The 13,657-nt window shown below is 50.9% G+C and overlaps 1 protein-coding gene across 14 annotated transcripts in view; it reads left to right on the top strand.

The window, feature by feature from the left end:
• CACNA1C (calcium voltage-gated channel subunit alpha1 C) overlaps positions 1-13,657 on the top strand; it is a 777,231-nt gene that overhangs the window by 687,766 nt on the left and 75,808 nt on the right. The window lies entirely within an intron of this gene.

Below are 13,657 nucleotides of genomic sequence, written 5' to 3'. Positions count from 1 at the left end.
AACATAAGCAGCCCGTACAGGCAGCCTGGCCCCTTCAGGCTCATTTGGGAAAGAAACAGAGAACCAATCATCTTCTGAGTCCTGCTTGCACCACCCCACTTCTCTGGAGTGGCCAAAGAGCCAGGTGGCTGGGTGACCCCCCGAGAGAGAGCTGTTCTGAGGTCTCTTCTCCCCCTTTCTGGGGCAGCGGCACCCCCCTCCCACATGAACCTGCCCAGAGAGCTGACTCCTGCACCCTCCTGGTTCTCTCCCACCCCCGTCCCCCTCACGCCTGCCCTGGCTCCCTGGCCTCAGACTGACCCCAGCCCCGCGCTCCGAGGCCCCCGCCACCTTCCCCCGGGAGCCGCCTCCTCCTATACAGTTCCTACCAGCTCCTGCACATCCTCTGTTACCCGGCACGTTGAAACCTCTCTCTTTATCTATAGGAAGCCCTCTGCAGTTAGCCTGTCACATGTGTTCATTTTTGTGTCATAATCTTTCCTTAATTAAGGGACTTGGTAATGTTTGCACAAATCTTTGATGCACTGAACCCAGAGCAGATGCTGTACAGTTTTGATCAAAGATGTTTGAAACTGCCTGACCAACCGACACCATCTCCCCACTGCGCCCCCCATCCCCTATGCACTTTGTATTTTGCTCCCAATCAGTTGGCCTGACATGTTATTTTATCTGCCTGATCCCCCTGGTTAAAAGCCCCTGTCTGCTCCCCACCCAGCAGATGGACACTGGAGGAGGCAGTCACACTTCCCATTCCCTCCCTCAGCCTCTGTACCCCCCCTGCCCTGCTCACCCTGTAGCTCCAGATTCAGGCACCCCTGTCTCCCAGATGCCCAGAGTCGTCTCTGTCTCGTGGTGTGTGTGCGTGTGTGTGTGCGTGTGTGTGTGTGTGTGTATACACTTGCAGATTATTAAAAAAAAAGTCTTCTTATGCACGTCCCCCTCCCCTCACACCCTAGCACACCATTCCCGAGCACTCTACCAGTTTGCAGGCTGGACGAGCCCTCGCTGTATCCCAGGTGTCAGTCAGGGCCATGAGCTGCACATGCGTGTGAAAGGCCAGACCTAGTGCATGGAGCAGGTACTGTGCCACGGTCTGAACAGACAGCGTCCTCAGGGAGAGGAGCAGGGAGGAGAGTGCAGGGGGCCCTGCCTCCTGAGGGTGTGGTTCTTCAGACAGCAGTACAGATCTGTATAAACCTGTACCGGGGACCTGGAGCATGATGGGTAGCAGGAAGGCAACAGCACGCTGCTCCCCTGCACCCAGAGAGGACCCCAGCTGTCCCAGGGGGTCCTCTGAGGATCTCACTGTTGGCAAAGCTCACATCAATACGCAGCCTGCCATTTCCCCCAAAACTGTTGGTGTTTTTCAAAGAAAAACGAGGACAGCTTTTTAGGGTATGAAATTTTTACAGAAAAAAAGTGGCTATGTTGGGGATAGACAGGGAGGGCGCAGGACAAGAATGAGGCATGACGCCACCATGCAGACCCTTCCATGTGTGCCTGGTTTTCTAATGACAGTTGCCCTGGCATTTGTCTCATGCATTCTGAACTACCCTGTGAGTGTGTCAGGCGAGAACAATCGCCCCCCCTCTGCCTATGCTGGAGATGCTGGCGGGGAGGGGAAGTGCCTTTCTGTGTGCCCACTCAGCACACTTGGCCCTGGGCTGAAGCGCCTTCTGCCTCTGACCTGTGATGCCCTTTTGTGATGAGCGCATACATCTCACATGTCCCCCTTTCTGCACTTCAATCAGCCGGGCTTTGTTCAGCCCTTAACATTCTGTAATTTATATTTTAAATCACCAACCATGACTTTTTAAAATTTTCGAAACAAACAGACAAATGATCGAGCAGCCTGCCCTTGGAGGCAGGACGCAGTGCTGCCCCTCCCAGCCGCCCGCTGTCCCAGGCGGAGGCGCTCGTCACTCCTCTAGGCTGAGGAGCTGGTGAAGGGTCACACGGCAGGGCCATCTGGAGACTAAGTGGGGACAGTGTGTGTGATGGAGAGCAAGGGGAGGTGTCCTGGGGACCAACACTTCTTTCCCTCCCATACACTGAATGGCTTGTGAGCCAGAGGACAAGTGCCATGTCTCCCAAGGCAGGAGGGAAGTGTGGAGAGGAACAGGGCTGTGCCTGCTATCAGAGTGGGCACATTGCTGAATCTTGCTGCTTCTCCTTGTAAAAGACGACTTATTTTCTCACCTCTACAAGGGATATAGTGAGATTTATGGCACTGGGTTTCGAAGCTCAAGTAGGAGCATCTATTTCAAAACTTTGTACATCATAAAGTGCTGTTGCATGGAAGAGATGGTGGCACGCAAGCAAATGACATTTTTTCCCACACAATCCCTGCTGGAATAGCTGAGAGGGCCTAGCCCTCTCATTTAGTATCTAGCCAATTATATTTCATTATAACTTACTTCCCAACACCATTAGAGCCCTTCTTTCCCAGGAGTGATTAGACTCTCGGAGACAGTTGACAGGTACAGCCAGGTGAAAGCAAGCACAGCTTACTGACTGCTGCTCAGAACCCAGGCCTGGACAGGGTTGTCCCACAGCACAGTGCTGGAGCGGCCCTGCACTCGGGCAGCAACCGTGTTCTGATGACAAGTTATATGAGCAACAGTGCGTGGCCACAGGATCAGTCCTCTGCCTCTGCAGTCCTGCCTGCTGGCCCCGAGCAGTTCACGGGGCTGGACGCTCCCTGGTGCAAGGGCGTTTACAGCTACAGGATGTTCTCTCTGGAGGGCATTCCAGCCTTCCCAGAATTTTCTAGTCTCACTGTCATAACAAGATAGTCATTCTTAGACATATGCTCAGTGTGTCCGTAAAGTCATGGTGCACTTTTGACCGGTCACAGGAAAGCAACAAAAGACAATAAAACTGTGAAATCTGCACCAAATAAAAGAAAAACTCTCCCAGTTTCATACCTATTCAGTGCAGTTCTATGTGGGCTCACGCACATATTTTTCAGGGCTCCTTAGGTAGCTATCCCGTATAGCCTCTACAGACTCATCCCTGACTGATGGCCTCCCAGAATGGGGTTTCTCCGCCAAACTGCCGGTTTCCTTCAACTGCTTATCCCACTGAGTCATGTTATTCCTATGTGGTGGCGCTTCGTTATAAACGCACCGATATTCACGTTGCACATTGGTCACGAATTTGAATTTAGCGAGCCACAGAACACACTGAACTTTCCTCTGTACCGTCCACATCTCAACTGGCATGGCCATGGGCTGCTCTGCTGTATACACGATGTTACGTCATCACCTGCGCATGCGCACATGCTGCCACATCCTCCTACAGAATCTGGGAAAGTTTTCCTTTTATTTGGTGCAGATTTCACATTTCTATTGTCTTTTGTTGCTTTCCTGTGACCGGTCAGAAGTGCACCATGACTTTACGGACACACTGTATTTTGGCAGGAGTTCACAGTTTTAGACTCCAGGGAATCTGTGAGGGCTTTTCACCTGTAACTCATCACCTTTGCCTTTTTTAAACCAACAGAAATCAACTGTCACTTCCCTCACTTCACTGCCATATTCATTCATCCTCACGCCCTTCAGTGTCCCTCACATTTAAACCCAACTCCCCTGGAAGGCCTTTGCCTTCCTCCTGGCTGTTATTCCTCTCCCTCTGGGAGATGGCTTTCCCACCAACCTCCGGAACCAGAGTTCATTCATTCATCCCACCATCTTCATCATCTCACCACCTGTGCGTCAGGTACGATTTGAGGCACCTGGAATACATCAGCTCATAAAACGAAAGCCCCTTCCTCATGAGCTGGCATTCCAGGGTCGGGGGAACGATCAGGTGGTGAGCCATGCAGTGAGTACAGAAAAGAAGGAAATCACAGTCTGCTGAAAGCTGGTAACTGCTTTGGAAAAGCAGTGAGGAGGTCATAGGTGCCAGAGTGCTGTTTCAAATAAGCTGGCAGTGAGGAGTTACCCTGCAGATATCTCGGAGGGGAGCTTCTGGGGCAGGAGGAGCAGCCACTGTGGCCTGTGCAGAATGAGCGGGGGGGGGGGGAGAAGGGAGTGGCACCAGGCTTTGGCTCTTAGGCTAAGGGAGGAGGGGAGACACTGGTGCCTTTGAGAAAAAGCGTCCTGTAATCTGACTTAACACTTGCAAAAGATGACTTTGCTGTCTATAGGAGTCAGGGTAGAAACTACAACACCACCTAGAAGATGAAGATGGCCACCCAGGTGGGAAGGGATGGTAGCCTGCAACAAAGCAGCCCAGTAGAAGTGGTAAAAAAAAAAAAAAGGTCAGATTCTCAGTCTGTTTTGAAAACAGAACTAACAAATTCTCTTAACAGGCTAGTTGTGAGAGTGGGAATAGGAAAGAGGCGTCCAGGGTGGCTGTGAGGTTTGGGCCTGAGCAGTGGATGGGCGGAGCTGGTATGAACCGCAGAAGACAGGCGGAGGGGCACACGTGCAGGAGGAGCTCAGCTGGGACGTGTGCATCTCACTTCCCAGTGGGGATGACAGGTGGACCGTGGACACGCAGTCTGAGGTTGGGACACGAAGTCTTCTGCATAGAGGTATCTTAGAATTCAAGGCCGTGACAGTGGTGAAGAGCCCCAAGGGAGGAAAGACAGACAGGAGAGAGACAGGGTGGAGTGGGGCGGGGCCTCCAGTGTGAAGAGGGCAGGACCCTTCGTGCTCAGAGCTAGTCTGTGGTTCCCTTTATGCTCACTGGGGGGAGATGCTTTTGAACCCTCCTGTGTGTGGCTGGAGGTCCCCATGAGTCCCCTCCTTGTACAGCTAGGCTGGGTTCTGCCCTTCTCCTCCCTGAGGCGTTACCTAGTTCTCCGGCGGAGGCTTCCCTTCCTCTGTGCTGGGCCAAAGTCCAGCATCTTGTCCCTTTAAGGAAGCCTTCTGGCCTTCCTGTATTTCTTGGGTCTGAAATTATATATTTCAGAGGGAAAATCCAGAGACCTAACCCCTGCAGTTGTTGATGGAAGTTCTTGGAGCATCAGAAGTGCTCCCTGACATCCCAAATTGCAGCCAGTTTGTGCCTGGTCAACTGGTGTTCCCAACACTTTTTTTTTTTTTTTCTTTTTTCTTTTTTTTTTTTTTTTTTTTTTTTTCATGGCCGTGGGCTGCTCCGCTGTACCCAACACTCTTTTTTATCACTCTGTATTTTAGTCTTTTACAATAGAGAGTTCTGAGAGGCCTGAATCTCACATTGTGGAGACAGAGAAATATTCCCAAACTGCAAACTAAGTAACCTGTGTTCTGTTTTCTAGCACTGACACGATTAAGCCCTGTGATGTAGAACAATTAACCCCATTCTCTGGGTTCAGCTCCCTTGAGTGCAGATGGGGGAGGGGACAGGTCGAGTTTGCTCAGAGGGCCTTGGCAACTCTACCACTCCTTGGTTCTGAGTGGGGCATGTTCTGGTGTGAGGCAGATTTTCATTGCTCCCCTCCACCACGCCAGATTCCAGGCCTGAGGTGGGGTTCCTTCCATGAAGCTCCCAAGGCCAAGCGGGAACCCGCTCCCCTGGCTTTGGGACGGCCCCTGTGGCAATCCTCCTGAGAGAAGGCACTGTGGGAACCTTCAGGCTGAGGAACAGGACAGAGACTGTGTGAGGCCTGGGGAGCTCCCGGGAAAGGTTCCCAGGGAGGAAAGCGCTAGAGGACTTACTTAGGAGCCAGAGCGCTAGTCCACAGAGTGACCGGAGCAGGACAATACAGTAACAATGGTCCTGGCTGTGACCTTGGCTGATTAGAGCAAGGTGGGGTGGGAGGGAGGCAGCGGAGGAAGGGAGAGGAAGTGGTGGATGCTCTTAGGTGCCAGCATGCCGCCAGGACATCACACACACAGCTCAGTTAATGCCTCAGAGCACTTATTGTCCACAGGAGGAAATCAAGGCGCACGCAGGATAAGCAGTTTGCCTATAGCTAATGGGTGGCAAGACGAGGATTCAAATCCATTTCTGTGGGAGAGTTGAGTCTTGCATTTCTGCAGAGCCCATTGGCTCACTCCCTGGGACAGACTGGTCTGGGCATGGCATCGCCAAGGGCTGCTGCCACTCACAGGTCCTCTCTCAGTGTGCTCCCAGCAATGTGGCCTGGGGCAGAGAGGCTTAACCTAACTTCCCTGTGCCTGCGGATGCTGCCAGTGCCGGCCCAGCCCTGGCTGGCATGAGAATGCTTGGACAGAAAGCTTGTGCGCACCCCATGTTCATGCGCCTAATTAATGGGGTTCAGAGGAAAAGGGCAAGGTGAGTGTAAAGCAAGCCCACCTGACATCTGGAACTTGAGATGAAAATGAGGGCCGGGAACAAGAGACAGAAAGCAGAAACAAGACGGGGTGTGTCTCAGCTGCAGGGAGCACCCAGGTGTGCACATGTGGGGTGTGTCTCAGCTGCAGGGAGCACCCAGATGTGCACATGTGGGCTGGGGCTCAGCTGCAGGGAGCACCCAGGTGTGCACATGTGGGGTGTGTCTCAGCTGCAGGGAGCACCCAGATGTGCACATGTGGGCTGGGGCACAGCTGCAGGGAGCACCCAGGTGTGCACATGTGGGCTGGGGCTCAGCTGCAGGGAGCACCCAGGTGTGCACATGTGGGCTGGGGCACAGCTGCAGGGCGCACCCAGGTGTGCACATGTGGGGTGGGTCTCAGCTGCAGGGAGCACCCAGGTGTGCACATGTGGGCTGGGGCGCAGCTGCAGGGAGCACCCAGGTGTGCACATGTGGGCTGGGGCGCAGCTGCAGGGCGCACCCAGGTGTGCACATGTGGGCTGGGGTGCAGCTGCAGGGAGCACCCAGGTGTGCACATGTGGGCTGGGGTGCAGCTGCAGGGAGCACCCAGGTGTGCACATGTGGGCTGGGTTGCAGCTGCAGGGAACACCCAGGTGTGCACATCTGGGTTGGGGTGCAGCTGCAAGGAGCACCCAGGTGTGGTGTGCCCATTGAGGCCTCCAAGTGCTGGCCCCAAATCCTCCTTATCCCAGCTCCTGAAGCCAGTGGTGTCTTCCCACCATAGACTTATCCATCAGCACGACTTCTAAATAATTGTCCCTTCTTGGCTCCCATAAAAATAATTGTTTGGCTCTTGCTCTGGCTTTGGGGTCTGGAATAAGGGGAAGCAGCCTCCTGAGTCACAGTGTTGGCTGCACATCAACTGCACAGGGTTGAGTCAGAGAGCTCAACCAGCACACTCCAATCCTCTCTCCATATTTCAACCCACAGTGCCTACATGGGCCCTCGGCCAGGCTCTCTTGGTCTGCCTTTTCCTGCCCCCGCCATAGCAGGAAGGGGCCTGGAATGGCACAGGAAACATAAGGCTGAATACCTTCACCCCCTGCCCCAGAGTGGTGATGAGGGGTAAAGGCAAAAGATGCAGGCAGAAAATGGATTTGTCCAAAAATATTAGAGGTGTTGCAACTTTGGAGACCTCCAGCCCAAACCCATCTGCATTGATTCCATGAGCACAAGCCTGTACCAGCTGGGTGATCCCCAGATGTACTGGTTTTACAGACAAGGACACTGGAGGTGGAGGCAGGAAACAACTTGCTCATTCTCAAGGTCAAACCAGAATTTGGCCCCTAACCCTCAATCCTGCTTGTTTAGTGCAGGGGGCTCACACGGTGATATTGCCAGATATTCCCTAAATGACAGTGGTCAGTGTGGCCTGGGCTGGTCCTAAGGTAAATTAAAGTAAGATTGGTGGTGTCAAGCCAAGTTGCGTGGGGCAGTCTTTCCCCTTGGCATCTCCCTGTGCCTCTCCTTTCCCTTGGCTGGGTCCCTCCCTCCCAGCTTCTTCATCCCCATCCCACAACAAAATCAATATGACCAAAGTGCCATGTTTCCCATACACTAATTCATACTAAGGTGGTAGTGACTGACTCAACAAGCTATCCTTCCAAAAAGTAATGTTACCTTTAATGAGGAAAGGGTAATGCTCAAACTAAGGATTGAATATCTAGTATGTCTAATATAAAACTTTCAGGAACATGACATCCGAATGAGGAAGATATTCCCCACCCTCTGCCATTTTATGCCAGCAGTTTTCTCCTCTGCTTGGAAATAATATTGGCCCTCAAGGTATGTAGCAGAGCAACCCCCCCCCCTTCCTCACAGAAAGACAGTGTGTGACCATCATGCCAGGCAGTCCAACTGGAAGTGGAAGGGCCATTTTAAAAGCCCAGAGGCCTCTGAAGGGTGAGTTTTGGCTGTGTGGGCAGCAAAGGAGCACTGTGAGGTCAGACATGGTAGGACAGATGGCCTGATAAAGCAGGCCCGCACAAGCAGGTTTTCCCAAAGTTGTTGCCTTGAGACGCGTCCTACAGGCTTGACCCAAAAGGTCCATGGAAACCTGGGTGGGTTGGTTGGTTTGTTTTTAGTGAGAGAGGAACAGACAGGAAGGTAGAGGAATGAGAAGCATCAACTCGTAGTTGTGGTATGTTAGTTGTTCATTGATTGCTCACTTGTTTTTTTGTTTGTTTGTTTAATGGGCATCTGATTTGGGTTCTTAATTTGGCTGTTTGATTATCTGACAGATAATCTAAGGCTTCCTCTTGCCCTCTGCCTTCTGACCAAGACCCCTGCACTTTTCCTTTCCTCTAATTTCCTTTCCTTCTCTATCCTCACCTTTCCTCTCCATGTACAACCCTTTCCTCTCACCTAAAACAAGAGTGGGAGGGGCTGCCACAGCACACGCCCTGGTGTGACCAGACAGCCATGTGGGTCTAGCCAGGTCTGTTCCTTTAGTTCTCAGGGCTGAGCAAGCTCCTGTCAGCTGCATTTGCCAGGAAGCTTCTACCACGAAAGTGCCTAGAATATTCCACGAGCTAGTAGAGAGACAGCTACTACACCTCAGGCAGGCTCAGAAATGCCCACAAGTGCCCCAAAAAGCATCGCTATTTCTATAAACACTCATTTACTCCTGGTGTGTGTGCCCCACACTGGGAATGACCTGTTTTCCTTTGCTTCATGTTTGAGTTTCTGGCTCTGTCTTAACTCTTGTTCTTTTTCTCTGTCCTTCTGGGGCCTCTCTCTCTCTCTCTCTCTCTCTCTCTCTCTCACACACACACACACACACAGAATTCTTCCGTGTTGTTAGCACTGATCACAGCTGATTTCGTCCATTTTTTCTTCATGGGTTTCCTTTGTTTGAATGACTGGACACCAGCTGTCCTTCCTAAGGGAAGATAAATGGTAATCAGTCTTGTTTAGCGTGAGTCTCTGGCAGGTAAACAGCACCTGGGGAGACATTAGCTTGCAGGTGAATAACACAGTGACTCCTGCAGTTAAGCTGCTTCTAGCCACATGAGCCAGCCCTGGGGCAGCTAGTGCTATAGGCTGATCATCACCGTCCACCCTGCGCAGTTTAGTACACAAACCCAGGAGGAGCGCAGGTGAGCCCGGAACTGTCGATGCCCGGGCTCTAAACCTCTCCACCCGTCCGCTTGGAAGGGGCGTTCCATGCAGGTACCTGTAGCCACAGAGCTTCAAGAGGGCTCGTCTCCTTTTAGCTAGACTATTTCCTCAGAGCAACAGATGCCATCCAGGGGGTTGCAACATGGTGGACATAGGCATGGAGGATGTTGCTCTTTCCACCCTCCACCTGGTCATCTTCGGGCTTGTCTTCATTTGTTCCTTCTCTTTCCGCCCAGTGCTTTTGCCTCCCTCACAACTCTCTCACCCTCCTCTTCTTACCAGTCCTCCTCTGCAGTTCAGTTTATTTCTCTATTCTGTCCAGACCAAAATGGAAATCCTGCTTAAGAATGACTTTCAACTGTGCATCTCTCCTTGCTTTGCCCTTATATCTGAAAGCCGTGGACATCCTACCCTCAGCTTCTGGTCTGTCCCAGTTGGTTTGTGCTTATTTAAACTTTGCATCTCCCTTTGCAAGGAATCTCTTGATTCAGGTCTAGGAGGTCACAGTTTAAAGTCTCTTTTACTCTGGCCCTCTGGAAATGCCTTTCCCTGCTGCCATCTCTGGCGGCTCTGAGATGCAGCGTCGCCCAGCTCCTTCACAATCCACAGGCCACTTCGGTTCCTGGGTGTTCATTTCTCCTGGTTGGAGGAGGTGCTAAAAGGATAATGAGGACAGGAGCAGTGGCCCCGGGCACTTCCCTGGGCCCCCAGTAACTGTCACTTGCTGGCCCTGGCCATGAAGGTAGTGTCAAATGTGCCTGAAAGTCGCTTGTTACCGTTCTCGTTCAGTCTGTGTGTCCCAGCCTGATCATTGTCCTCTCACCTAGAGAACCTGGGGTCTCACCAACAGCCCCAGCCGCTCAGCCTCCCGCCATACCATGGTTCTCTGTCAGCTGAACCGGCCGTCCTGTCCTGCACATCCAGCTGAGATGAGCAGGGGCAGGGAAAGTGCAGAAGCAGCACCGGGGTGGGGTGGGGGGTGGGGGGTGGTAACGCTCATGGGAACCTGACCTTCAGGTGTATGGAATGGAATTTCTATCACATCCACTCACTGAGTTTTAGACAAAAGATTAAAAAAAGAGAGGCAAGTTTCTTCAGCAGGAGAGCCAGTAGGACTCACATACACCTGTGACATTGCCTTTGACTCATGTTTCAAAGGAATTTTAATGACCATGGTGTCATAGCCACGACCCCGTGGCAGCGGCTGGAACTGGAAGGCCCATCTGTGGACCCTGTTCCTGACTCAGCCAAGAGCCAGCCTCCCCGAGGGAGTCGGAGGAGGTCTGCACTTGCAAAATCCACATGTCCAGGTGGCTGCGAGTCTTTAAAAGGCTTTCTACCCAACTGACCTCAAGACAATAGTTTAGAAGACAACTTGGTTGGATATTCCAGCCTAGATATCTAGATATCTGCTACCTAGCCCCTGAAACCTTAGTAATCTTTACTTCCTGGCTGTGCTAAAAAAGAAAAAAAAAAAGGAGGAAGAACAGGGAAGGGGCAGTCTCTTTTTTATATGGTTAGGAGCTATTTCCAACAATTTTTAGTTCTGCAGAGACGGGCAGTGTTAGCAAATGGGAAACACATTCCACTGATTGTCACATCCATCACCTTGGGAAACCCATCCATCAAGGAGAAGCCTCCTGTATTCTCTGAGGTGCCCTGCGCACCCTTTGTGTGGTCTAGAAATAGTGCCCCAGTGAACAGGCACAGTGAGTGTATTCCAGAAAGCAAGACTCATCTATGAGGTGACACTTCTGACTTGATCCTGGACTTCATTCAGAGCCTCTCTCCTACCAGCTGCCCCGGGCCACACCTGCTGCCCTTGCAGGTTGTACCAAACCAAGCTAATCTGCATAAGTGTATTGCAGTCAGTTAACTGGCTCTTCCTTTCTGTTTGCACTTAGCCTGTTTGCTGGAACCACTAGCCAGGACTCTTTCTGAAAATGTTTCACCTCTGCCTCACGTAGAGAGCAATCACTTTGTTTCATTTATACAGATTACATGAACAAATTAAGTTAATTGACCCGATATCTTTAACTCCTTGGAGCTTATCAGAGCATTACAAAACAAAGATGAAAGAAATTTTCTCCACGCCTACCATTAGAGGACCCCGTGCAGCACTAAAGCTCAGCCAGAAGGTTCGGGGCAGGTGGGCAGCTCTGTTGGCTCCTGGGGAAGGGGAGCACTGGGGGGTCGCCAGGCTCATAGGGCATAAGTGTTCAGGGTGTCCTGCCTCCCCTCTTCCCTGGGAAGACCGTGAAAGGAGAAAGTGTAACTAACTCAGGGGACTGGGAGCAAATCTGGAAAAGGGTCAGTGATGGACGGCACAAATATTCCAGGCTACCAATTCTGGGTTTAGCTCAAAAAGTAGAACTGACGCCAGGTAGTTTTTCAAGGTGTTCTAGGGAGTCACAGAGAGTGACCAGCACCACAGACACATTTCTGTGCTAAAAGTGCAGGTGGCCAAGACCAGGCAGGCCAATCTCCCCTTTGAGCTCACTGGGGAGCAGCATAGGGGGTTCCATCTGCAGCTGGCAAGAGAACCAGAGACAGGAAAGACTATACCAGGTCATCAAGCACTGCCCTTCAGGGTCTCTGTGTTAGGCTTCTTCCTGTTGGCTCCACTTAGATACCATGAGTTTTGTAAACATAGCTATTCTCACATAGAACAGGCTTGTGTGAGAGGTCGACAGACCACACTGGCCCAGCAAGTCAAAAGTGTCCTCTGAAAGGCATGGATTGCTTAAAGCCTGAGAAAAGATTTAATCTGCGTCCTCTGATTCTCCCACAGGGAGAGTCTCTGGAGCATAGTCATTGCCCAGGCTGGGGACCCAACACAGGAGCCCAGAGCCCCCATCCGCCCACTGACCACTGCCCTCACAGCTCCTCCTGACCAATTCTTATCTCTTGTTACACAGCTGTAGCTGGAGGCTTCTTAAATTAATGCATATGATTAAAATAATAAGATATGATCAAGGTGATTAGAATAGACTTAAAGCTAAGTTTTGAACAAAAATATGACTTAAATAGATGGGATCTTAAATGGGAGCATAAAAGGCTAAAAGTCAACAGAATAAAAGATAATTAAGACATTCAAAAACTCCAAAATGAGCGATTCTGAATGTTTAACAAGTAAAATAAAATAAAACAAATGGTTTGAATTTTTTCAGTGACTGGAGATTATTCAGTTGGACCAAGTGACTCAAGTGGGCTCTCTAACTTGTCTTCATTCTGGTCCTATTTGGATGGGATGGGCCCAGGAGACCTTCAAGCATTTTTGCCCAGGGTTCTTAGCAGTAATGGGGTAGCTTTGGGAATTTTCAGGGTGGATCCAAGCCTCGTGGGACTTCTGCCTAATTCATGGGCATAATGCAGGGGTCCCCAAACGTTTTACACAGGGGGCCAGTTCACTGTCCCTCAGACCATTGGAGGGCCGCCATATACAGTGCTCCTCTCACTGACCACCAATGAAAGAGGTGCCCCTTTTGGAAATGTGGCGGGGGGCCAGATAAATGACCTCAGGGGGCTGTAGTTTGAGGACGCCTGTCATCGTGTATACTATAGACCAGGGGTAGTCAACCTTTTTATACTTACCGCCCACTTTTGTATCTCTGATAGTAGTAAAATTTTCTAACTGCCCACCCGTTCCACAGTAATGATGATTTATAAAGTAGGGAAGTAACTTTACTTTATAAAATTTATAAAGCAGAGTTACAGCAAGTTAAAGCATATAATAATAATCACCAAGTACTTTATGTCGGATTTTCGCTAAGTTTGGCAGAATAAATCTTTATAAAACAACTTACTATAGTTAAATCTATCTTTTTATTTATACTTTGGTTGCTCCGCTATCACCCACCATGAAAGCTGGAACGCCCACTAGTGGGCAGTAGGGACCAGGTTGACTACCACTGCTGTAGACCTCTGTCTGACCCTCACACTCCCTCCTTCCTCACTGGAGCCTCAGAACCATAGAACTCCCTATCCATAACACGCAAGCACTTGAGCATCCTGAAATTTTCTTTGTGTGTGTGTGTGTGTGTGTGTGTATGTGTGTGTGTGTGTATGTGTGTCCATGTTTTATCACAGCCTGCCAGTCAAATTCTAGTGAGCCCATCCTCAGGCATCGGACTGACCCGGCTCTAGTGTTCTGCAAGCAGCAGAAGTGGCAATCCGGACTGTGTTCCATAAATGACTGGAGAGGCGCCATTTTCCTTTTCTTCCCGCGCCTTACCCTCCATCCTCACCCTTCCCCCAAAAAAGGACCTC

Source organism: Saccopteryx leptura, chromosome 2 (assembly GCF_036850995.1).
Source record: "Saccopteryx leptura isolate mSacLep1 chromosome 2, mSacLep1_pri_phased_curated, whole genome shotgun sequence".
Taxonomy (NCBI): domain Eukaryota; kingdom Metazoa; phylum Chordata; class Mammalia; order Chiroptera; family Emballonuridae; genus Saccopteryx; species Saccopteryx leptura.
The sequence above is the reverse complement of the archived record's forward strand: the minus strand, read 5'-3'. Positions and strand labels throughout refer to the sequence as shown.